The 25390-nt window shown below is 33.1% G+C and overlaps 2 protein-coding genes across 2 annotated transcripts in view; one reads left to right on the forward strand and one right to left on the reverse strand.

Moving 5' to 3' along the window:
- Positions 1 to 25390, reverse strand: part of LOC113391837 (uncharacterized) — an 83070-nt gene that overhangs the window by 57179 nt on the left and 501 nt on the right. The gene's annotated exons all lie outside the window — the stretch shown is intronic.
- The window catches only part of LOC113391828 (adenosylhomocysteinase-like 1), a 52790-nt gene that overhangs the window by 10733 nt on the left and 16667 nt on the right, over positions 1 to 25390 (forward strand). The gene's annotated exons all lie outside the window — the stretch shown is intronic.

Here is a 25390-nt window from a genome sequence, read left to right on the forward strand (position 1 = left end):
CTATTATGTGCCTGGACTGATTTGAATGTATGTAGAATCGTTAGAATTCTTACATAAACCCGAACGACACTGACTATGATTTTTTTGAAAAGATTTCTATTTTAATTGCCATATTTAATTATAGTTTGTTTGAGAAACAATTTTTGGCAAAATTTAAACATGGAGCAAATGTTTATAAAACATTGGTTTAGGTCACGGTATTCGTTTCTATAATAACATTCCACAACTATTTTAACTTGGCCTATAATAAAATTTAACCTCATATCAAAAAAACATTGATAAACAAGGCATATTTTGAAAAAAAAAGGTATATTTTTTAGGAACATTAGAAAACTATATAAAGTCGTTTACTAGCATAGCAGTTTATTGTCGCTGAACATGTTTTTTTTCTCGAACCTCAAAAATGTCGCAAAAATAATCACTTAAATCTAACTCAGGATATGTTTTGAATTATATAATCATACTAAAAACTTTGCTGCAGTTGAGAGTTACACTTAGAATAAATTTCCTTATCGATTTTATGGTAATTGAAATTTTCTCCATTAATTTTATCGCTTCAAGGTTGCAAAGAAAGTTTGCGACTTATATTATGGCTAATGTTCTTGAAAAAATATACTTGCTAGTTATAGATCTTAAATGTAAATCAATGTGCAGTGTCGGTAGACTACTTGTGGGAGATTTCAATGCGACACATGCAAGTTCTCACGATGTTTTTCATCATCACCTAATTTGGGGTGATTTATAAAAATCGCCTGTTCTAGCTAGATTCATTTCGGTTCAAACAACTGACGAGGAATTACATCTAATTCACTTTAATTCTTTTACAAATTTCAATTAACACAACTCAATTGATGTTAAGTGAATAATTTTAGAAGAATAAAATCGTACCCACCTTAAACGTATTTTACATTTATTTTTCTATAATTTTTGTTAAGGTATTTTGCAAGGACACATTATATAGACGTTGAAAAAAAAACGAGTAACTACTAAGTTTTTTGCTGGTTCTTCTCGGTAAAATCTGCATTTCGAACCGATGGTAGCTTCACTTACCTAATATAGTTTGTTAAATGAAGATTCAAAAGTGCTTGTAAAAGCCCACTTGGATAAAGAATATTTCGATTTTGATTGGCTTACTCACCGTTAAATATAACAGCGATACTAAGTGTTGTTTGGTGTTGAATAGACGTGCTTTCACAAGGCCCTACCACCAAGTAAATAGCTATTACTTAAACACAGAGTAATCTTAAAATTTCGATTGTGATGGTGCCTAAAACTGGCATGGCATATGAAAGAATTAAATTCAATCAAAATAAGGGGAAGATATACCATGCACGGAAAACAAGTCTGCGAAGTGTTTAAAAAAAAAAGTAAATCAAGAGGGCTATAAAGAGTCTTCCATAAATTGACCAACAGTCTTACAAATGTGACTGCTCTTTATAAAACAAGTCGGTCGGCGCGGTCTGTATCCTGTTTCCTTTCTGCAAGTCTGAAAAGACAAAGACATGGGCAACGTATGGCCGCACGATCGCCTTTTGTTTCTTCCACCTTCCGCCTGTGTTCACTTGATAGCTGCATAGGGAATGCTCAGTTCATTCTCTGCCCTTAGACTCAACGTTATATCAGATAGATTTACTGTAAAGAACGTTCACTCAAGTGGACCTATGGATTAATTTGTCATATTTGTTTGACAAATTAATTTGTTTGTTTTTCCTTGACACTTTGAATGTAAGAGCAATATGAAGGATAAATGAAATGCTTGATCTGTACTTGATACACCAGGAGAGATAACATTTTTGTTACAATTATGGAAATTCGAAAAGGTGTAACTAAATAAAATACTATATTGGGCATAACGCTGGTTATTTGGACGTAAATTGTAGATTAATATTCGAACTTGTCGGATATATTTTGGGTTTGATTCCTATATTTTTCAGAAGTCGATGAAAACTCAACTGGGTGCTATTTAAATGCCATGCTCATCTCAGCCTCCCTGTCTGTAACTGTAGACCAACATTTTCTTTTTTGACATTGATATCCATTCTTCGCGCTTTTAATACAAGTCTCGCTTTTAACGTGACGGCTACCGTAGTCGGTACTAGTGAGCCTGTCGGGAACTGGGCGCATCTTTCTTTGATATTTAAATTTGAATTGAGACTGATTTAAGGAGACTTGCGATCACTTTTTAAAAGAGACTCAATGAATCAGTCAGTACAGATAAGAGTAAAGATCGAGAAGAATAAAAAACCACGGTTTTTGTTTTTTTTTGTGTAGTTGAAATAAATCTTACTTTTTCGCAGCAATGCTACGGATATGTGAATAACATTTTACCGGCTTCAGATACTGCTACGGATACGAAATTATTTCGGAATATCCGATTGTTTCCGATAGTTTAAGTTACGGATTATTGAGAAATTATAAAAGGGAAAAGTACATGGTAATAATTTGGCAAAATTTGTTGGTTATTGTTTGTTATTAGATATAATCATGGGAAAAAATAAATAGCATTAAAAATCAATTAGCTACTCTCTTTAAGTATAAGACTAAGCAAAGACAAAATTATAATAAACATTTTTTGTCGGATTTGCTTACGGCTCCGGATAGATTTTTAATTCAGATATCCGATAGCTTCGGTTAAGGTTACGGAGCTCCAAAACATCCCTGCTTTTTAGTGCTGATTTTTTGTACAGTATAGTTTGTAAACATTTGGCGAGAGACTTATTAGATAATTGGAGAAAAGTTTGGTTTAATGCAAAGTATTTTTTTTTAATTTCGACTTCAAATGAGGTGAATCTGTATGCATACAAATTCTCAATTCGTATGTATATACATATATGTTGTGTTTCGGTATAACTATTTTTATTCAAAAACGGATTCTCGTGACTTTTAATGCTTTGGATTTAGTATAGATGATCCAGCTTCAATTTCATTGTTTTTTAACATTAAGTTTTTATTTTAAGCGTACATATTCAGACAAATTTTTCAGTCAGTTTTTTTTTGGATACATACATTTTTAAATGTCTGTTTAAATTAGTGGATAATGTCAATTCGAGTGTTTACATTGTAGCGATCTGTCTGTTCTATAAGAATACCTTGACGTTGCACAATCCCTTTAGTTGTAAAATCTTTATCACCTTATTGCAGTTACGTCTATTTTGTATCTTGAAGATACAATCATCTGAACATAGATCCATCGAAATGATTATCTTAGATAGTATAAAATCAATGATGAAATCCCCCTGACCGGCCGTTCTCAAGGGAGATTACCTATTGCGTAAGACATATATATATAAATATGCAAACTCAAGTACACGATTTATTCACTCACTATCATAATCCAAAGTGACCACAAATCCGGCACCATTGCAACCGGAAAAAGTTCAGACGCGGAACTAATAGATTAACGTGCCTTTTGAGGCATCAGCGTGTAAATACTGTCAAACCCGAGTCGTTACTGCGAATTTCTCGACAGAAATGCCCGATTCATTTTAAGGGTTTTTGAGCTCATTTCGGCTCGGAATATGCCGGACAAGTTAGACACTGATAACAGCAAAATTAACATACCAGATGCATGGAATAATAAACATACAATTCTGTTTCTAGATTAACGACCGATGGTGGATTTGCTTGTTACGTTACTCTAGTTAGACATACTAACTAGAGTAACTTAACAAGCATCTAGTTAGACATATGTATATATAAAAACGAAATACCACTCACTGATTGATCACGAAATCTCAGAAACTATAACAACTACAAACTTGAAATTTGGCAGGTAGGTTTCGTATAGGGTGTCGACATCTGCTAAGAATTAAGGATTTTACGAAACTCCACCCCTAAGGGGTAAAACGGGGGTCTATAGTTTGTGTTTTACAAATTTCGCGCGGGTAAAACCGCGGGTTCGGCTAGTTAAAATATATTCTCCGTTCTTTTACTAGGCGTTTACATTTTTAATATCTGTGTATCCATTTTAATTAACGTTTCGTGTTAATAAACATTTACCGACCTCGGTAAAGGTGATGTCTCCACTCGACTGTTTTGATATCGGATTAAATTGTCATAATTCTTTATCTCACTTGCTTGAGATTCTCTAAAAGGACATTTTAAACATAACGAGACTATGAATACGTCAATTGTCTAAATTTAAAGCGAGTGAAACTGACTACAGCTACTTATATGAAAATATTATATATTAAAACCTTCTTCGAAACGCGCTATTCTGGTATAAGTTTTATGTATATTTGATTAGTCGTTCTTTTAGGCACAATACAATTTTTTTTTTATGAAATTTACATTTAGAATTGCAATTGATAGACATTGCCTACAAACGAGGCGCGAAGAGGCATCTTGCGGGCCGGCATGGCGAGGGTGACTAGTGCAGCTCATTCTTGCTGACTGTACTAGTCTTCTTCGCGTTTGGACTCCACTTCCACTTACCATCAGGTGCAGTGGAGTCATACGTCTACCCGGACAAAATAAAAAAAAAAATAGTTCTTAATAAAAGAGAGCTTTTTCAGATATTGTTTTATTTTATTGAGGATTAATTATTCGTCTAGTTTTTGTATGAATTTATATAAAACAGTTAAATATTGAGTTTATACAAATAGAAATAAAATAGTAATAAATTATCTTCCAAAAACTCCACAAATAATTAATCTGTATGTTTGTTTGATCTATGCGTTCCTGAACTATAAATCTAATTACGATGAAACCCTTATCCCATGCGAAGCAAGTATTGAAAAAAGAAATTTTTAAATTATATATATTTTTTAATTATAAGCAAAGAAAAATTTGTCAAGTCGAAAAATTTAGAAAAAATTAGAATACTGAAAGTTGTTGAGTCATCGGGTTGTGTTTTATTCTTCATCTTTGGCTAATATATAAAATCTGCGGAGTAATCCTCGTTTGTCATCCCTTAGTCATGCTCTGCGGCATACGCATTACGCAGTCAATCAACATTGACAGCCAACTGATATTATAACGTTTTTCGATTAGTCTGTTTTGATTGTTTCATAATTACTCGGTGGTAGGACTTTGTGCAAGCCCGTCTGGTTAGGTACCACCCACTCATCAGATATTCAACCGCTAAAAAACAGTACTTTGTATTGTGTTCCGGTTTGAAGGGTGAGTGAGCCAGTGTAACTACAGGCATAAGGGACATAACATCTCACTACCCAGGGTTGTTGGCGCATTGGCCATGTAAGGAATGGTTAATATTTCTTACAGCGCTATTGTCTATGGCCATCGGGTGGCCCATATGCTCGTCCGCCAACTTAAGCTATAAAAAAAAAGAAAATAATACGCTATGAGACATGGCGTCTCTCTATATTGTGCATGTATTATACATATAAACATTCCTCTTGAATTAAGCTATCTATTAAAAATAACCGTATCAATCCGTTGTGTAATTTTAAAGATCTAAGCATACATATAGGGACAGACAGCGGTCAGCGACTTTGTTTTATACTATGTAGTCTACTATATTTGTCCATGAGTTACGAGGGGGAAAGATGTTTGGTCAACCCCTTACCTTTTCTACTAACTCGCCTCTGATAATGTGTATGCAAAATTATATTACGATCGATTGAGTAGTTACGAAGTGAAAACGAAACAAACAAACAAAATCACTTTAGCGTGTTGTATAATATTAGGTTTGGATATTCTTTCTCTATAATTGGGCTATCTAATGCCCAAAAAATATCAAATGGTATTTGGTAGATACTGAGTTTAGCGCGTATAGACAAAGTCCACAACTTTGTATATTGGTATAAATTTGGTGGTGTTTTGGTGCAAGACCGGTCTCTGTGGAGATCTTTAGGAGCTTTGTCCAGCATTGGACGTTAAAGATAATGATAGATTGGTGGTTTGAGCACCAATGATCTCCAATATGTCTTGGCTTAAAATTTGTGTAATTTTTATTAGCTCATTCATGGATTTGGTTGCTAGTGTATAATCTCCTTGAAGAATGGGCTAGGTAAAACTTTGCTGGTTTAGCTTTTGGTTTTCCTTTAGCTGCTTGTAAACTTCCTTCGTCAAAGTTTACGCTAACCCTTTGCTGTTGTCCGAACATACAATAAACGATCACACAAACAACTTTGTTAGGTTTATTTGCTTAACTATTAGTTCCTAACTATAACCGACATTTCCTGAATAACTTGTTAGTTAAAATTTGTGGTGATAATTGTTTTGTATGTAGTCATGGTCCATCGTCTGATTTTATATTATCGATACTTAATAATTACGATGAACATCAAACCAAAATTGCACACGAGATTCTTTATTTCGGAAGTGATTGTGTCAATGCAGGTGCACTATCGTATATCCGGTAGGATGAAATGCAGGGCGTATAACGACTGAAAAGAAATAAGGCACAGGCACATACTAAAAAAAAAAACGAATAACTTGGCCCGACTCGAGATCTGTAACCGTATCAAGTAAATACAAGACAAGTTAAAATATCCTAGAACTCTTAAATGCTCACACCCAAATACATACACATATTATATAATTCCAAAAGTTTCATCTATCGTTACTCAATCTGTTATTGTATATTTTCTTACCGGAATTATCTGTCTATATGGCTATATTTGATCTGTAAGTCTGGATTGTAAATAAACAAATAAAATATAGAATATTCCATTTACCAAGAGCTGATGAAGTTTATTTCCTCCATTGACCTCGAGCTCTTCACGCCGTAGCTCGCAACTCAAGTCACGTTATGCCGGCAATTAATTAAAATAATATTAGTCCCTTTTTTGTCAAGTTTCGCTGAATATTTTGTCGATTGGGTTTTATGGATACTTTGATTGAAGCTGACATAATCAGCCATCGCTATTGTATTCAGAAAGAGTACTCGTTTCACCATTTAGACTGTTAATTTCAACATAATTATATATATAAACACTACACGGTAACTAGTGTTTTGTTTTAAGTATCGATTTACTTTTGTAGTGATGACTAAAACAATGTCTCCATCTGAGGATAAGTTTAGAGATTATTCGAACAAACTGCGGAACGAAGTTCAATGGTATTAATAACTTCCCATGTAGCAGATTTTGCAGCTTTCTTTCATCGTAGAGCAAAAGATTAATAATTACGTACATATATACGACTAGTTGGTACGGATTTTTCCGTAAAACGATAAAGAAAATACGGATATAAATCGTACTAGTTGTGTCAAATTGGTTTAATTCCTGTTCGCCGACTTGTCGAAATTCGACCATAATTGGAGAACACATATATGAATTTGTATTCTCGATTTTTTCTATGTACTCTTGTTCCTAAAGTTCACACCAAAGAAAATAGAAAAAGAAAAACGTTACTAAAGTGTTTTGTCACTGCCTATTTATATGTAGATGTAAATTGTTGCCTTGTGTTAAAACGAATAGAACTTCGAACGGATCGATTAGATTGAGTTGATGATTAGGGGATGCAACGCCCCCATTATGTCCTTTCTTAGTTGAAACACCAAATTTTTAGAATATGTGAATCTTAAATTAAGTTCAAGGCTAGCACTGTTTAATTTTCATGTGCCTGATTTGTGTTTATAATTAATTTCATGTTCGGCTATTCAAGGAAACTGTAAATCTGTTACATGGGTATTTACTAGTTCGCATTTGAGCAGTTTGTTGTCATAAGTTTTAAATCTTCGCAAAAAGAGAGGTATTTTTTATGTCAACTGGCAAATGGTACACTTATTGATTAGTGGTCACCATTAATTATCATTATTAATTATCCCTCATATCACCACTGTGCCACCAACCTGTGGAACTACAATGTAATGTCCCTTATGCCTGTAATTACATAGCCTCTAACACCCTTCAAACTGGAACACAACAATTTTAAGTATTGCAGTTTGACGGTAGGATATATACGAGTGGATGGTATTTACGCAGACGGGCGGGCGTCCACAAAGCTATTGAGCACTAAAAAATAAAATACCCGAAAATATAATTAAATAAAAAGCTTATTGCTTAAAACACAATTAAGCAATAAATATTATTACATTTTAAAATACATTACAATCTTGTTAAATATGCTTGGATTTGAGCTCGGATTTTAACGTAGGACTGACCATGAATAATAATTGTGTGGTTAGTATAACCTAATTGTAAATCTGGTTTTTAAAAGAGCACCAATAAATTCAAATTCAATGAATATAATAGGTTTAATTGATATTTGTATATAAATAAATTTAGTTATCAAATTAAACCGTATACAAACAAACAACCCCTATATTTTTAACTGTGACAATAATACTAACAATAACACTATTGTTGGCTAAAACCTGATTCAAACCCACATAAAGGCATATCTTAATTATCTGGTCAAAAGCTACCCAGATAGTACAATGAAAGAGGGAACAATGGCACCAGTGTATAATGAGCTGGAATTATTAACGACACTCAAAGTCTAGACAAGAATGTAAAATAAAACCATTCTCTATGGCTAGTACTGTATTATATGCCTTTGTTTGTATATTAATTTGTGGTTGTCGAATTATGTAAAAAAGTACTTGAACATTTACATAAGGTGGGCAGGAAGGTCTTTGTTCAAGACTGTTGGGGTAAGTATCATCCACTCATCATATAGTCTACCGCCAAAAAGAAAATATTAGTAATATTGTTTAACTTAGAAGGGTGAGTGAGTTTGCGCAACTATAGGCATAAAATGTTGGTGGCATATTGGCGATGTAGGGGATGGTTACTTTTTCATACAGGTCTAATGTCTATGAGAAGTGATTGCTAATTTGTAGCCAGTCTCCCATTAAAAAAGAAGAATCATGTGGATTGCACTGTATCCCTTTGTGTTATGGTTTAAGGGGTGAGCGAGCTAGTGCTAGTACAGGTGTAATTAATGGGTATGTCTCTCACATCTTGATTCCATTATTGGTAGCACATCGATGTAGTTTAAATGGTTATGCGTATTATTAAACAATGCCGAAATCTTGGCTTAACCTGCGTGAAATTCATCACCTCATTTTACCCCCATACAAACTTTGATTCATACCCCATACAAACTTGCACCGCCCTTTTCAATCCTATAGGGGTGATGTGTGTTAAAAACAACCTAGGACTCAAATTATGTCATTACCAAAATGTATTTAAATCGGTTCATAAGCGTAATAAGCGTAGCGTAAGCGTCAACCGTTATGTTTTTATACTCCCACTTGTCATTCATCACATAATGCTAACTGTTTTCTAATCAGAGCTTGTCGCGAATATAATAAGCATTTTGGGAACATTGATATATTTCATTTATCTTTGATTAAATTTAAAGATAATATTTGTAACAATCTTAAATTAACTTAATTATATACTTTTAATATTGTCCAATAATTTTTCTCTTATTGTGTTAAAATATTTGAGTGCATTTTATGTTTTATCAATCGGTGGAAACTTCGCTGGATAATGTGATATTTAAATTGTATTATGTAATCAGATTATATTTTATATCTGTTTGTTTCCCAAATATTAAATAAATAAATAAATAAGTAATGAAATAACAGATAGAGTTACTTTTGCACTTATAATATTAGTAGGGGTTATATGCAAGTTCAATTCATTACCAATAAAAAATGACCCCTGCGACAGTCTGTCTACCTACTTTAAAGGAAACAGTCTATCCGAATCTGATTTCAAAAACAGACAGCGTCATGGATAGATAAAATGAAAATTAACACCAATATTGCTGGAAATCTAAATAAAAAATGGTGACTGCCTCGACATATATAACAAACTTTGTTAACAAACTTTACAATATCTAAAGTTTGGTAATCTATATATAACTATATAAAAGCGGAATATCACTCACTGATAAATCTCAGAAACTATAACACCGACTAAACTTGAAATTTGGCAGGTAGGTTCCTTATAGGGTGTAGACATCCGCTAAGAATGGCATTTTACGAAAATCTAGCCTTAATTGGGGTTAAACGGGAGTTGGAAATTTGTATTTTACAATTTCGCGCAGGTAAAGCCGCAGGTTCAGCTAGTCTAATATATAATTTTGGGTTTGGACTTTGAGCAGGAAATTTTGGATGGGACCCAAACGGTCATAAATTATTCTTCCCCCGAACAATGCCGTGTTTCAGGTTGAAGTGTGTGTGAGCCAATTAAGGCTTTTAGTTGTGCCAACAACATGTCGCCGATGTCAAATACGGAGAACATTTTATATTCCATTGGTGTTTTTCCACGATTACCCCAATACGGCATTGTACTCTAATAATTACACAGGATATTAAAATTTCTGGTGTTTGCTGATTTCGTTCACAGAACAAGTAAATTTATTTTGTTTTTAGCTTTAAATTGTGGTTTATTATACTTGGAGTGCATCTATGAACGATGTTGACATATCGTCCTGACATTTATAAGTCAGGATATTATGTACATATTATAATATATTTTGTACATATATTTTTTAATTAACTTTTTATGTTCAGTTTAATACTATTTCATGTACTAGATATGAGAAGGGTAAGTTTTTGTGTTTTGTACATCTGATGAAGAAACGGCAATGGGTTAGGATTTGTTTCATGTATGCCTGGTCGTCTGTCACAGACTTTTTATTTAATCCATTTGCATTCTCAGGTAGTACTATATTTTTCTTTATTTCCTTTGCAGTGACCAATTTGGATTTAATAAATATTTGTTCTTTTTCTGGTAGGATACCGGATTTTCTTGGCTGTAAACTTTTACCCTGCTATAAGATCTATATCAAAATATTTATTCAAGTAGGCTCACAAAATCTTATTTAAATCGTCATGATACAGTGTTGAATTAAATTTTAAAGAAATTCGGAAAGTAGATTCTACTGCGAAGAACCGACGAGAACTTCGAACCGAGAAGAACTCTTCTCCATAATTTTAATTGTATAGTAAAGTAAACTTAAATTTATACATATCCTTCCTGGAAATCAATAAATACTAAGACTTTTGAATCGTCATGTTACAGTTTTGAATTCAATGTAAAGCTACCACCGGTTCGGAAGCAGATTCTATCGAGATTAACCGGCAAGAAATTAAATACTCTTTTCCGCCATATTAATTACAGAATATGTCTGTCAATTTATATATATCCTGAGTTGAAATCAACAAATACGTAATAATTAAATACGTAAAAAATACGTAAATATTGTCGTATTAAGTAATATGCCCTATTTATCAATGCTTTATTGACATGAGATTCAAATTTGTTAATTACATTAGCAGCCTGTAAATTTCCCACTGCTGAGCTAAGGCCTCCTCTCCCTTTGAGGAGAAGGTTTGGAGCATATTCCACCACGATGCTCCAATGCGAGATGGTGGAATACACATGTGGCAGAATTTCGTTGCAATTAGACACACGCAGGTTTCCTGACGATGTTTTACTTCACCGTGGAGCACGAGATGAATTATAAACACAGATTAAGCACATGAAAATTCAGTGGTGCCTGCCTGGGCTTGAGCCCGAAAACATCGGTTAAGATGCACGCGTTCTAACCACTGGGCCATCTCGGCTCCTCGGCTATTTGTTAATAGGAAATGATGAAAATTGCTCTGGAATCTTATTATAGAAACAAATACCGTGCCTCGGGAAGGATGTATTGACTTTGCGAAGTCGGAAAGTGGGTGTTATTAGTTTACCTCTCCTCCTCGTGTCTATACAATGGTTGTCAGTCTTTCTTATGATCTATGTTATTTTGAGTATAATTCACAGATCTATACTCTATTCCAACCATAACTGGAAAAAAGCCAAACAAACAAAATTTGACAGCAAATTGACGTGATATCATTGGTCGAGAGCTTGATTAGTCTATGATATTCACTAAGGATTTGCGAATATATGGCGTTTTGAACGTCGACGAAACTGTTATCGGAATTTTGGAAGTAAAATTAAAGTGGAAATAAGTGGTTAAGTGCAATAGTGTTGTATTATAAATAAGGATATGTTAATCATTAATTCTTTATAGTGCACAACATAGCTGAGTTATTAGCAAATCGTGTGAAATACGTAAATCTAAGGTTTGTTTATCTTTTTTCCTACTTCCATTAGAATAGGCTATAGTTGGTTAATTAACCGCCATTAAGTGCATTGGTCGTAATATCCCATAAAATACTTGATTTTGCATAAAATTCATATATAAAGTAGAACTTTGGTCTACAAAATAAAATATTGTAAATATTATTTCAAAAGTTGGCAGTCGCCGTATCCGCAAGCGTTTAACTCTGGAATATTTTCCGCAGTGAATGTTTTACTCTGTTATTGTTTTAGCGCTATAATTTAGCTTTTAAGTATAACCAAAATAAAATATAATTTATAATTCACTTTTATTGTGTTATAGTTTTTTTGATATAGTTTCAGATTTGCTTTATACGAGTCCATCGAGATAGTTTGTATCAAGAAATATATGATTATTTTTAATGTTTAATTTTATAATCAATAAGTAAGTCGTTGCTTAAATATTGAATAAAGGAATTTGATTTGATTTGATACCAAAAACGCTTATGTATCTCTACATAGTATAAAATATGGTCGCCTCGGGCCGTTTGTACGCTTAAATCTTTTAAATTACGCGACGCATTTTGATGCGGTTTTCAATGGTATATCAAAAACATATTATAGTGGATAGAATCCGTGCTTTACAATTTTTCTGGCTGAAAACTAGAATGTTTCTTTGTTTTTATCAATTTAAGAGTTGTATTTAAGGACTGTTAGCTAGTTTTTTTATATATTTAAAACTTCTGTACGTGTGTGACTGAATTCTTAAACAGATTTTGATGAAAATTTTGGTGTGATTTTGAATGATTAACCGGTAAGCTTAAATTGGACCCGGTAGGCTGCGATGCTTATGGAAAGTCGGTCAGATTCTTAACTTACCCGGACGAAGTGGGTGCATGTTATATAAGAAGCGTATCTGTAAATTATTGAAAAGAAAATCGTGTATTTTATCGAATATTTTATAGTTTTGACGTATCTTTTACGTTAATCATATAAATTCGGTTCAGTAAAGGATACGAAGAAAATATTACAAGGTAATATTAAACGATCATAAAATATAAGCCAAAATGGCTTACCACGGCTTTCTGTACATCACTTTCACTATGACAATAAAATTCGTATAATTTGTTTATTTAATAGTATATTTTTGAGCGTAATGTTTAGAAGTATAAAATTACGCCCGGGAATTACTTACGGGAATCGATTTAGCTAACATTTCGTGGTCAGAATTTTTATAGAAGCTATTTATAAATTTGATGTATGTTACCTAGTTTTTGTACGTGGTTCGCTTGCGTGGGAGGAGATGGTGTCGTGCTAGGTACTCATCAGTCTTTTATGTACCTCCCATATCATATACCTATGCAAACATTTATTATGATCGTGTGAGTAGTTAAAACTTGAGAGCGTAAACGGATGCAAGGTAAATAATTCTTTTTTAATGCTATATCTTGGAGCACGAGCATATGGGCCACCTGATGAGTGGTCATTACCAATGGACAAAGGCGCTGTAAGAAATATTAACCATTCCTTACATCGCCAATGCGCCACCGACCTCGGGAACTAAGATGTTATGTCCCTTGTGCCTGTAGTTACACTGGCTCACTCATCCTTCGAACCGGAACACAACAGTACTGCTGTTTGGCCGTAGAATATCTGATGAGTGGATGGTACCTACCTAGACGGGCTTGCACAAAGCCCTACCACCAAGTATATAGCGTAATTCTTCGGTGATTAAAAAAAGTGTAATTATTGTTAATTATAGATTTCGACTTTGTCGTTAAATCGACCAATGCCACAGCCTTGAACATAGTTCAATTATGTATATATATAAAAAAATATATATAATCTCTATGAGTCGAAGTGGACCAGTTGGGAAAATACGTGAATCTTAACCAAAGATGAGTTCAATCCGGGTGACATTCGGCGTACATCGTGAAAAAGCGTACATTTATCAGATGGAAAATTTTAAATACTTGTATCCGTTCGCATTAAAGTAGCATAATGGTGCCCTGAACCATCTCCTCAAACAAGACAAGAGGAGTTAGCTCAGTTTTGGGAAATTTACAGGCTACTACACTCTCTACAAATTCAAAATAACACGTAAACAATAATAATCCAATATAATATACTAGTGAGCAGTTAAATAAAAGTCGACGCCATGTTTTATTAGCTATAATTTCCAGTAAAAAGAACGTAATACATTTTAGTCACACATTCAGTACGATACGCGAGTGCAACACGTATTCCATTTTTAAATTTAAACATTAAATTAACCGGTCAAGGTCGATCAGATTCTAACGTATCTCTATCCGACCAGTGCGTTTGATATTCGTTTTTTTTTGTTTTTTTAATTCGCGATTGAAATTTGTGAGTGTAATAAATATTAAATTGTAATATTCATAAATCGCGAATAATTGTGTTTAAAAGGAAACAAGGTTTACCTTTAATAATATTTAGATTTAAAATAAATCCACGCGGGTATGTGTTAAGTTCTTTTTTTTAAATTGATTCAAACATACGAGTAACATGACCTAGGCTTTATTGTATACGTTGACAGATGCACAATATCAAAGCAGTCTCTCTCGTGACCCCGAGCGATACAGAGGTCGCTTAAAAAAGTTAATTAATTATAAGTGGCCTTATAAAAATTAAACGATGATATTGTTCGTGATTTAAAAAGTGACATTAATTTTCGCGCCCTTTTTAATGAGGCTACTTTTTTTTTACTGCGGTAGTTTTAACCTGTCCGCTAGTGATGTGACTGCGGTTTTTGTTATTGATTTAGTACCGTTTCTTGAGTGCGATTCGGCGAAGTTTATTGAGTGGACTGACATTCGATCGCGGCCGGACACGTGATATATAAAAAAGGAAATTTACACTGTTTTAGACGTATATTTTGTGAAATACTATGTTGGCTGTTTTAAATAATGATGCTGTTAAATGTTTGAAATATGTTCTATACTTTTTAAATTAAAAGTGTGAGTATACCAGGATATAAGTACGCTGTTTATGATATAGGCCGTTGTGTCTGTCTGTTACAATAATAACTGTCAACACTTTCACAGTTGATTATTGTATATTTTGTATAAAAGAAAAAAAATTTAAAAATATTCGATTTTTTTTTATTACAAGTTTTGATCGAAGGTCCTGAAATCTTAAGCCCTTAGGTGCTATATTTTTTTTCTATCGATTGAAATAATTGCTTATTGAGACTCTATAAGGGTGAGTTTAATTATTTCATTAGTTGGTTGGAGTTCGTCTTGGCTGTCCTTTTGGATAGTCGCCATTGAAATTTGGTCTTCTATTTTGACTGTATTCTGTACATTGTAGTTTATTCTTATGGTTCTTATTTTTGTGGGCGGTGGTCACCACTTACCATCGTATAGCCTTAGTAAAATTATCGATATTAATAATATTTAACAAAATTATTAATCCGTGCTCTCTCTGCGTAGAATAATTTATATCTTATTCAATCTGTGTCAGCTTAATTAGTGTTACATATTTGTGTAATGACCTCGTGGTCGGTGTTACGTGTTAACATGTCTTATCACGTGGTCAGGGAGTCAAACCTACTAATATAATCGCTACGATACATCTTCCATTCTATTCGAATCCAACTTCAACTTTAGATAGAATAGGAAACCAGGTTCAGATATGATTAAGTTTCGATTCGATTGTGATAGTCCAAAATTTGTAAGTAGATTTGTTCACCTGTGTTGCACTGGATATCTGAGCCAGGACTAGATGTTGAAAGTTGAAGCTCACGAAGTTTTGCTTTTGATTTCCCCCATTTTGAAGTTTTACACCACTGTTTTTATACTGATAATAATGCTGTTAAATTATATACATATTTATATAAATTCTAGCCATCCGTCTGGCTGCAGAAGGGTAAAATAAGAATCTATATACAACTCTTACATTGAAGAAAAAACATATAAAGAGAAATCATTACTTTCTCTCGGCATGGAAATTTGAAATTTTCGGTTTTTCCCTTCTATAACGTGCGTCTATAATTAATATATACCTTTCTCTTGAATTACACTGTTTATCGATGGAAACCGCATTAAAATCCGTAGCGCATTTTACAGATCTAATCGTACAGACGGTCGAAAGAAACTTCGTTTGATACTATGTTAAGATAATGTTATCTTAAAGACGTAATCTATAAGACATTTTTTTTTTCATTTCATAACATTGGTTTGCTCTTTTATATGTCAAACTTATTAATGTAAGTTTGTCGTCTGTAGGTCACACAATTTCGCTGAACAAGGTTCAATTAGTGTATCCTATAACTTGGCGGTGTTACAATCCGATGCCTCTAAAATGTCGTAAAGCTGATGTTGAGCATCTCGCCAATTGTGTCGTATTAACTTCCCATGGGATTAAGATAAGGAGAGGTAGGGAATAAGAACCCTTGGGCTTGAGCAGAGATTTGTTTAGTATAATTTCTCAAGTGCAAAAACAAAGATATCATCTTTGCTTTTAAGAATATTATGCCCATTATCATAACTTGTGCTATTATGATGATAGTCCAGGGATGAATGTCAAACAAATGGCATTTGTAACTCTTTCACCCTTCTGCGTTAGGACTATTAATTCCTTATGTAAATATGAATTCGAAACCTGAAGGCTTAGATTTGTTTTGTGATTAGATTATTTTACTTTAAATAGGTACATGTATATCTACTAATTCAAGGTCGTTTTGAGACAAAAATTAAACATTCCATTATCAATAAATGGGTATTAGATGCTGAGTTTTTGTTTTATTAATCATAATATATGTAATATTAATTAGTATGTAATACCTCTCGTTTCTCATAATTCAAGCTATTTGGAAATTATCAGGCAGTTTGGGTGAAGTCTTTGACTATTCTTCCACTGGATAAAACTTGATAAAACTAGATAAAACTAGTTAACACTGGATAAAAAAATGCTGCTAGAAAGTATATTATAATATTTACAAAAATTCATAAATTATGATTTCTACTTGAATAAAATAAAATATTTCTTACCTTCAATAAGGTAACCGCCTTTTTAACTTTTTAACCGGTAACTTTTGATTTCGTTTTAAATATCATCGTGTTCAGTATTTGTTAAACTATGTGTTTTAGGATTCAGCTTTTGCTAATTAAAATATTAAAAAAACTCATAGTATGTTCTCAAATTGGACTATTTCAGAGGTCCCATATTATCTCGATCAGTTGGTTGCGACGCTTTGTCAACGACGGACCTCGCCTTAAATTATGTTTTAAATATAAGTAGCAATCAGTCAATGACATAATATGATAATTAATTAATATTATACTCCAAAAGTAATAATTTATTGATTTATAATTCATATCAGTTAGCGAAATTCTAAGCAACAGTCTCAAACCACTATTTTTTTTTAGCTTTATTCAAAATAGTAAATATTTACAAGCATTTTTTAGAATTGAACTGTAGAACTGTTCTGTTGGCACAAAATCGAAACTAATCGAAGGATAGGATGGATATGCGATATTGACTTTAATAATTATAACATTTGAATGATACACGTATCATAATTGCGTATCACTGTAATTCTACTTACAACATTTCACAAAGAACGACGATTTTTCAAGATTCTTCGAGGTAAGGCGTCTTATTAAAAAGACTAAATTTGCGTTAGTGTATAAAAATAATGCAGTGTAATAATTTTATAAGAGATCTTTGGATGTGCAAATTATCAAGTAAGAACATTTGTTTATAATTTATTTTATCCGAGTTTTATTTGAAGTCGGTGTTTATTTTTGTTATAGTTTTTAATTTTTATCAACGCAGAAGGCATTAGTTTTCCCTACGTACATAGTTGTACGTTCAAAATTACAAATATTCAAATTCACTTGTAATTTTAAACGTACGACCTACTTTTTATATTTATGTCAATTAAGCGAACGCCTTGAGCGTTACCGTTTTAAGGAAATAAGATTTATTTTCAAAAGTTTATTTAAATATATACCGATCGAACGCCAATGACAAATCTGTAAAAAGATCACGTGAAGGAGGAATGGTTTTACGTAATTTATGGAGGAAGAGAGCCGAGTGTCGAGATGGCCTAGCGAGAGAGCCTAGATGGCCCAGTGGTTAGAACGCGTACATCTTAACCGATGATTGCGGGTTCAGACCCAGACAAGCACCACTGAATTTTCATGTGCTTAAATTGGGTTTATAATTCATCTCTAGCTCGGCGGTGAAGGAAAACGTCGTGAGGATACCTACATGTGTACTCAACATTTGTTACTTCAACGAAATTCTGCCACATGTGAATTCACCAACCCGCATAGGAGCAGCGTGGTGGAATAACTCGTAACCTTCTTCATACAGGGGGAGGAAGCCTTAGCCCGGCAGTGGGAAATTTACAGGCTGTTACTATACTATATTATATACGAGGGAGAGGAGTCAAGTCGAAGTGAAAATCTTTATACAGTTCAGATTAGGTCTCCAGATGTATTTATAAGGACATCAAAACGCGTGGCAGTTCGACATATGCAGGCTACCTCATGTTTCCTTAACCTTGAAAAAAATATATATCTGTATTTATAATCGATTATAAATACAGATATATTTTAACGAGATGCAATGCCATCGATGGTTAAACGATAACCGTAGTTTATTTGCAATCCGTTCTAGCAATTTTTCATGCAAATGGCTACGTGTTATTGAAGGTCAGTAAACATGCGATTCCAATCGATTGATCTGGAATTTATTTATGTGTAAAGTGTGGATTAGGTCATTATTGAACGATATTTTTATGGAATTTAATAATATAATTTTTTTGCAAAGGTAGCCGTTCTTAAGGGTGACTAGTTGTCTGAGCTGTGTGCGTGTGTGTGTTTTTGTAAAAAAGTGCAATATCTATTCCCACATTGTCATAATCCGCTAACAACATTAAGGCCCCGATTTTTAGACCAATCCTCAATAAGTACCTCAGATTATTTAGGTCGCAAGTTCTCAACCAAGGATATTCGTGAAACGAATGAAAAACGCATGAATTTCAATAATTGAAAAATCAATTATTTGATATTTCAAAAGCAAAATCCAAATATACTTTTTTTCAAGTAGGCTTTTACGAGCACTTTTGAATCGTCATTTTACAGATTGTATTAAGTGAAGCTACCACCGATTCGGAATGTAGATTCTACCGAGAAGAATCGGCAAGAAACTCAGTGCTCTTTTCTATTTATATAACTCATTCTTGATAATATATATATTTTTTTAAATTAATAATGAGAATCAAGTGCAATATATATATAACAACAAAATCTAATTGGTAAAAGTCTGCTCTCGATGAGAGCTAGGATTGATAGTTATAAGGAATCATTCTGCGTATCACACGTTATAAAGAAAAACAAAAAACGCAACGACTCTATGATACAATACTCGTACAGGTTCATACTATGATTGGATTTGAAATAGTCTGGTTCATTCATTCGTCTCATTCAGTACTCTCTTCACCGGCTATAGTAGTTTATTTATCTTTTCTCCTCATTTATATTGTTACCGTAAAGTCGTTTATTCAATATGGAAGCATTACACTTACTTATTGATTGTCAAATTAAACATTACCGTTTCGGAAAAGAAAGTACCATGATCTGAGAGAAACCGGAGAAAGTGGTTAGATACATTTTTTCGTCGTATTTTGTATTTTTTAATGTTCTGAATATGAAAATGTTTTATTCTCAAATTATATATATGATGTTGTCTGTCTTTGTGCCTATAATATGCCTTCTCCGCAAAGTCAATAAATCATTCTTGGGGCAAGGTATCCGCTTCTATAATAAAATTCCGCAGACATTTTTAACTTTGCCGTTTCATAGATTCAAGTCAATTGTAAAAAATACATCGGTAAAGAAGGCATATTATTCGATACAAGATTATATTGATGATAAAAAAGCGTGGAGTTAATGCTTGTTGACTTCCAGGCAGGAGACATGACATACATATATAATTGTATTTAACCAACATGACTGTATTTTTAGATATTGAAAAAGAGTAACTACTGAGTTTCTTGCCGGTTCTTCTCGGTAGAATTCACATTCCGAACAGGTGGTAGCTTTACATGAAATAGTTTGTTAAAACACAATTCAAAAGTGCTCGTAAAAAGCCTACTTGAATAAAGTATATTTTGATTTTGAAACAATTCGAAGAAACGTCTGCGGCACAACGTTTTATTTAAATAGATAGAAGAAAATAAAATACTGCTATACTAAATAGATATAAATATCTAAGTAGATAGATATATTGTCGTGGATTTTTCTCGTGTCTTCAATTCAGTACTTTAGAACTGTTCAACCCGTGCGAAACTGGATCGGGTTTCTAGTAAAGATTTTTTTAACATCCGTATAAAGTCGGGTCGTGTATCTAGTTTTTGATATTTATTAATAAATATTAATGTGTGTCTGTTTTTCCTTAATGCGTTCCTAAACTATTCTTACAATATTTTTTATACGACTTTGTGAGGTTTTCTGCGTGTGTCAATGAAAGCTCTGACTTAAAACAATATATCTTACTACAGAAATATTTAGTATTGTTGTGTGCCAGTTTGAAGGACGAGTGACCCAGTGTAATTGCAGGCACAAGGGACATGTCTTTTCTGAAAATTGGTGGTGAAAATTGTTAAATTTCTTATGGCTTTGATTTAATGGGCTGTAATGATCACTCAGCATCAGTCCACTTAAGTATGCAATAAAAATAAATATGTATATCCTTCTATATGAACGTTTTATGTAGACCCGTACTCTAGTGTAGGAGTGAAAAGCCGCAACGGGTTGCTAGTATACCACACAACTACGTATTCGGTATCCACTGAAGTTTTAATTTGAAACTACAATTTATATTGCGAGTAGTTTAATTGTTTAACAAAAGCACCACTCCGATGACCACTCGGCCGTGTTTGCCGGCAGTTAGATGACATTATGCAGTGGAGAGCGGTAAAGTTATTTCATTAATTTGTCAAAAGGCTCTTTATTTAAGTATTTTCGCACGTTCTGATTGAAGCACTTGTTATACTTGTAACTAACGTTGTTATCTGTGCGGCCGTGTGTGCGTGCGTGTTTGCCGGTTCAGAGTTACTCAAATCAAATCAAATCAAAATATACTTTATTCAAGTAGTATTTTACAAGCACTTTTGAATCGTCATTTATCAAACTATATTAAGTGAAGATACCACCGGTTCGGAATGTATATTCTACCGAGAAGAACCGGCAAGAAACTCAGTGTTCACTCATTTTCAACATCTAAAAATACAGTCATGTTGGTTAAATACAATTATATATGTATGTCATATCTCCTGCCTGGAAGTCAACAAGCATTAACTCCACGCTTTTTATCATCTATATAATCTTGTATCGAATAATATAAGGCATATTACCTTTACCAATGTATTTTTTACAAATGACTTGAATATATGAAACGGCAAAGTTAAAAGTGTCTTGCCAGATCTTCTCGGTAGAATCAAAATCCTGAACCAGAGGAAACTTAACATTAAAATGAATTTTGTGAAGTAAAGATACAAATATGTTTGTTATATCCTTCTCGAATTATGTATATTTTGATTTTGATCTTTTACATCATGAGATTTGGAAAGGCGCGCTTTTATGTGTGTGCGTGTATGCATGCTTGTGCGTGTATGCATGCTTGTGCGTGTATTAACAAATCTTACTTATAATATAAATGTGTGACTGTTTGTCATTAATGCGTTCCTAAACTATTCTTACAATTTTATATATATATAATTGTTCCATACAAACTCTATCTTAAATAAGCGTTTCAGAAAACGTTTTAAAATATAGACTATAATATAGTAATATAGACGTTTTAATATAGTAGACTCAACACTCTTAGCTATAAAGAGGTTATGTTATAACAACTTGAAAGGAAATGCAATCTACATTGTGATTTACGTGATAATAATAACAATATAACCTGAAGTATTATTTTAAATTATATTTCAACCCAAGATTCATATTCTTATATAACGTGTGTTGTTTTTAATATAGGTAGGCGGACGAGCAAATGGGCCATCTGATGATAAGTTATCACCACCACCCATAGACAATGACGCTGTAAGAAATATTAACCATTCCTTACATCACCAATGTGCCACCGACCTTGGGAACAAAGATGTTATGGATTGTGCCTGCAGTTGAGTGATTTTAAAATCAATGGTTAAACATATCATACGTATGTTTTCATTTATCTGTATATTTATTTATACGTGAGATTATCAGTGAACTGTTTTTCTGTGGAGTTTTTTAATGTTCTTTACTGCACAGACTGTCTGATTTTTGTGAAATATATATTTTGTGCTGTGCAGTAAATTATTCGATAAATAATATTTAACAATATATTTAGGAAGGTAAATATATTAAATTTACTAGCGCGAAATTTATAAAACTTTACCTATAGCACACAAACCGAGATCCCCACTTTTTACCCACTCGAGGGGTGAATTAAAAAAAGTAGCCTATGCATGTCCTTCCCCGGGACTAACTATTTCCAAACCAAATTTCATCTAAATCGGTTCAGCGGTTTAAGCCTGTAGATGTAACAGACCAGGTTAATTTCGCATTAATACTTATAGGTACATATATGAAATGAAATAAACAATGATAAGTGGTCATCACGGTCTATAGACATTGGCGCTGGCAGAAATAATAACCATTCCTTACATCACACTAACGCGCCACCAAACATGGGAGCTAAGTTATGGCCCCTATGCCTGCAGTTACACCGTCCACACACCCAAACCGGGACACAACAATACTGCTGCTGTTTGGAGGAAGAATATCTTATAAGTAGTAGTAATACTAAGGTGTTGATGGTAGAATTTGTGATGGTCGGGTGCTACCTATCCAGACGGACTTGCACAAAACCCTACCACTGTGTAAGTTGAAATGGAATGTGAACAAATAAGTCGCCTGATTTCCAGCGTCGTAGGTACTAACCATCGCTGTTTCAATCGTAGATTGTATATAAACAACTTTGACCTTGAATTGACGCGATATCATTGGTCGAAATTTTGAATAATCTATGGTGATTGGTGATCGTTATGGTTTTCATAAATTGTGTTTTGAATGCCGTTTAAGTTGTTATCGAAACTTAATAAGTAGTTGAGTGTCATTTAGTGTTGTATTATAAATAAAGATATTAATCAATAATTGTTATTAGTGCATAATATTAGCATCGTATATGTAAATCTAAGGTTTGTTTATCTTTAGTCTTTCTTCGATTGGAATATATACCCTATTCCAAGGGAAGTAGGAAAAAATATAAACAAACCTTAGATTTACGTGTTTCATGCGATTTGCTAATAACTCAGCTATACTGTGCACTACTGAGAGTTTATGATGAATATATCTTTATTTATAATACAACACTATTGCACTTAACAATTTCCACTTTAAATTTACTTCCAAAATCCCAATACAGTTTCGTCGACGTTCAAGACGTCATTTTTTCGCAAAACCATAGCGAAGATCATTAATCAAGTTCTCGACCAATGATATTACGTCAATTTGCTGTCAAATGTTGTTTATTTGACATTTTTACTGTTATGGTTGGAATAGAGTGTAGATACAAATATAGTGCAAATCACGTACCCTCAAAAAAAAAACAAAATTAAAGCCATTCATTTTATATATTAATAGCGTGTAGGTGAATTATTGTTGTGTATATAATTAGTTTATTAATTTATGTTATTTATTTATTACACTATACAATTACACAAATAATAAATAAATATTAAGTAGAATATTATATCGTATTTGTGTAATTGTATAGTGTAATATATAAATATCATAAATTAATAAACTAATTATATACACAATAATAATTCACCTACAAGCGTAAGCCGATTTTTGTCCCAGTGATTATGAGACGATCGCTGCACATAAAAATCGGTTATGGTCTCATTTTGAAATTATCACCAGCCGTAAAACTTGCGAACAGATGTCGTCAGTTTACAATGAAATGAAATCAAAACAAAACATCTGTCATCGGTTTCGAAATTCCTGATAATCTGTTAAATAAAAGCGTAGTTTCGTGAGCGACCTACTAGTATATATACTTATATAATTGTATTATATGTAAAAAAAATGTTGAGTGATGGAAAATATTTCCTATTGTTTTTCTTGCCAGTTCCTCTCGATGTATACATCGAATCAGTTTTAACTTAATATTGAAATTAACCTTGTGATATGATCATTCGAAATTACTCATGGGAGCCTGCTTGAATGAAGATTTTGATGTTTGATACGTACTACTAATAAAGTCGTTTATCGTTTTATGGACCATTCTGTTCCGCAAACTAAAACTAATATAAAACGTGTTCACGTAACGAATATTAGATCGCTGTATAAGCTCTTAATCTAGGACACTCGTATAACAACTAATTAATTGTCACTGATAACATCAATGGGGTATAATATTTGATACCTTTGCCAATTTAAAACTTATTTAAAAAAAAAAAACAAATATGTCTTATTATACTGTAAATGATAGAAGAGCTTGAAGTGTGTATTTATTGATGTTCAAACAGGACACTTAAATATAACAGTATATGTTTGTTACGTGCGATTTTTGTTTTTGATTGAAAATGAGTAACCAATGATTTTGTTCCGAAATTAGTAACTAAATTTACGTAGCGGCAGTAGCTTGATATAAAAAATAATCTTGAGAAATGTCGATTTTTGAATGAGGAACACTTGATTTTTAATTTTTGATTGATTCTGTAATTTTATTTTAGAATATATCCGAGCAGGATACACGGATAAACAGTCGTTTAATAATATTTTCTTATCATACAAATCTGGAGAATTTGTTGGCTTGAACGAGATTATCTTAGAACATGTCGACACGGTTTCCATAATCTTTTGCGTTAGATAGTTCATTCACTGAAAACGCCAAGAAGGGGTGCGGTTGCGTTTAACGCAGGTGACACCACGCGAAACAGATTGTTTAATAGAAATAAATTTTAATTAGAAGTATTTTTTTTATGTTAATAAGTCCTTCTGCGTAGGTACGATCCACTTATCAGATATTCTAGCGCCAAATGAATATGTCGGACAACTAGGCGCCATTAGTGCCAACACCCCTACGACTGTCATCGACATTCCAACTATTAGTAAGAAGTGTTTAGGTTCCTCATTACTCACACGTATACCTAAGTATTGGAATGTCCTTCCGGTGTCTCCTTACAATAGAATCTTCAAGGCAAGAGTAAATAGGTATCTTGTAGACAAGCGCGTTCAATATTCGGCTGCGTCAGTTCATACCAGTTCATAACCGATATGCGGTTATAACTGTCGTCAAACGTAAATCTAGAGTCGATAAAAATGTGGCTGTCACGAGACGTCCGGGTGATGTGTAAAATAAATGGTTATTTTAAGAGTATATAA

This window comes from Vanessa tameamea, chromosome 28 (assembly GCF_037043105.1).
Source record: "Vanessa tameamea isolate UH-Manoa-2023 chromosome 28, ilVanTame1 primary haplotype, whole genome shotgun sequence".
NCBI lineage: Eukaryota > Metazoa > Arthropoda > Insecta > Lepidoptera > Nymphalidae > Vanessa > Vanessa tameamea.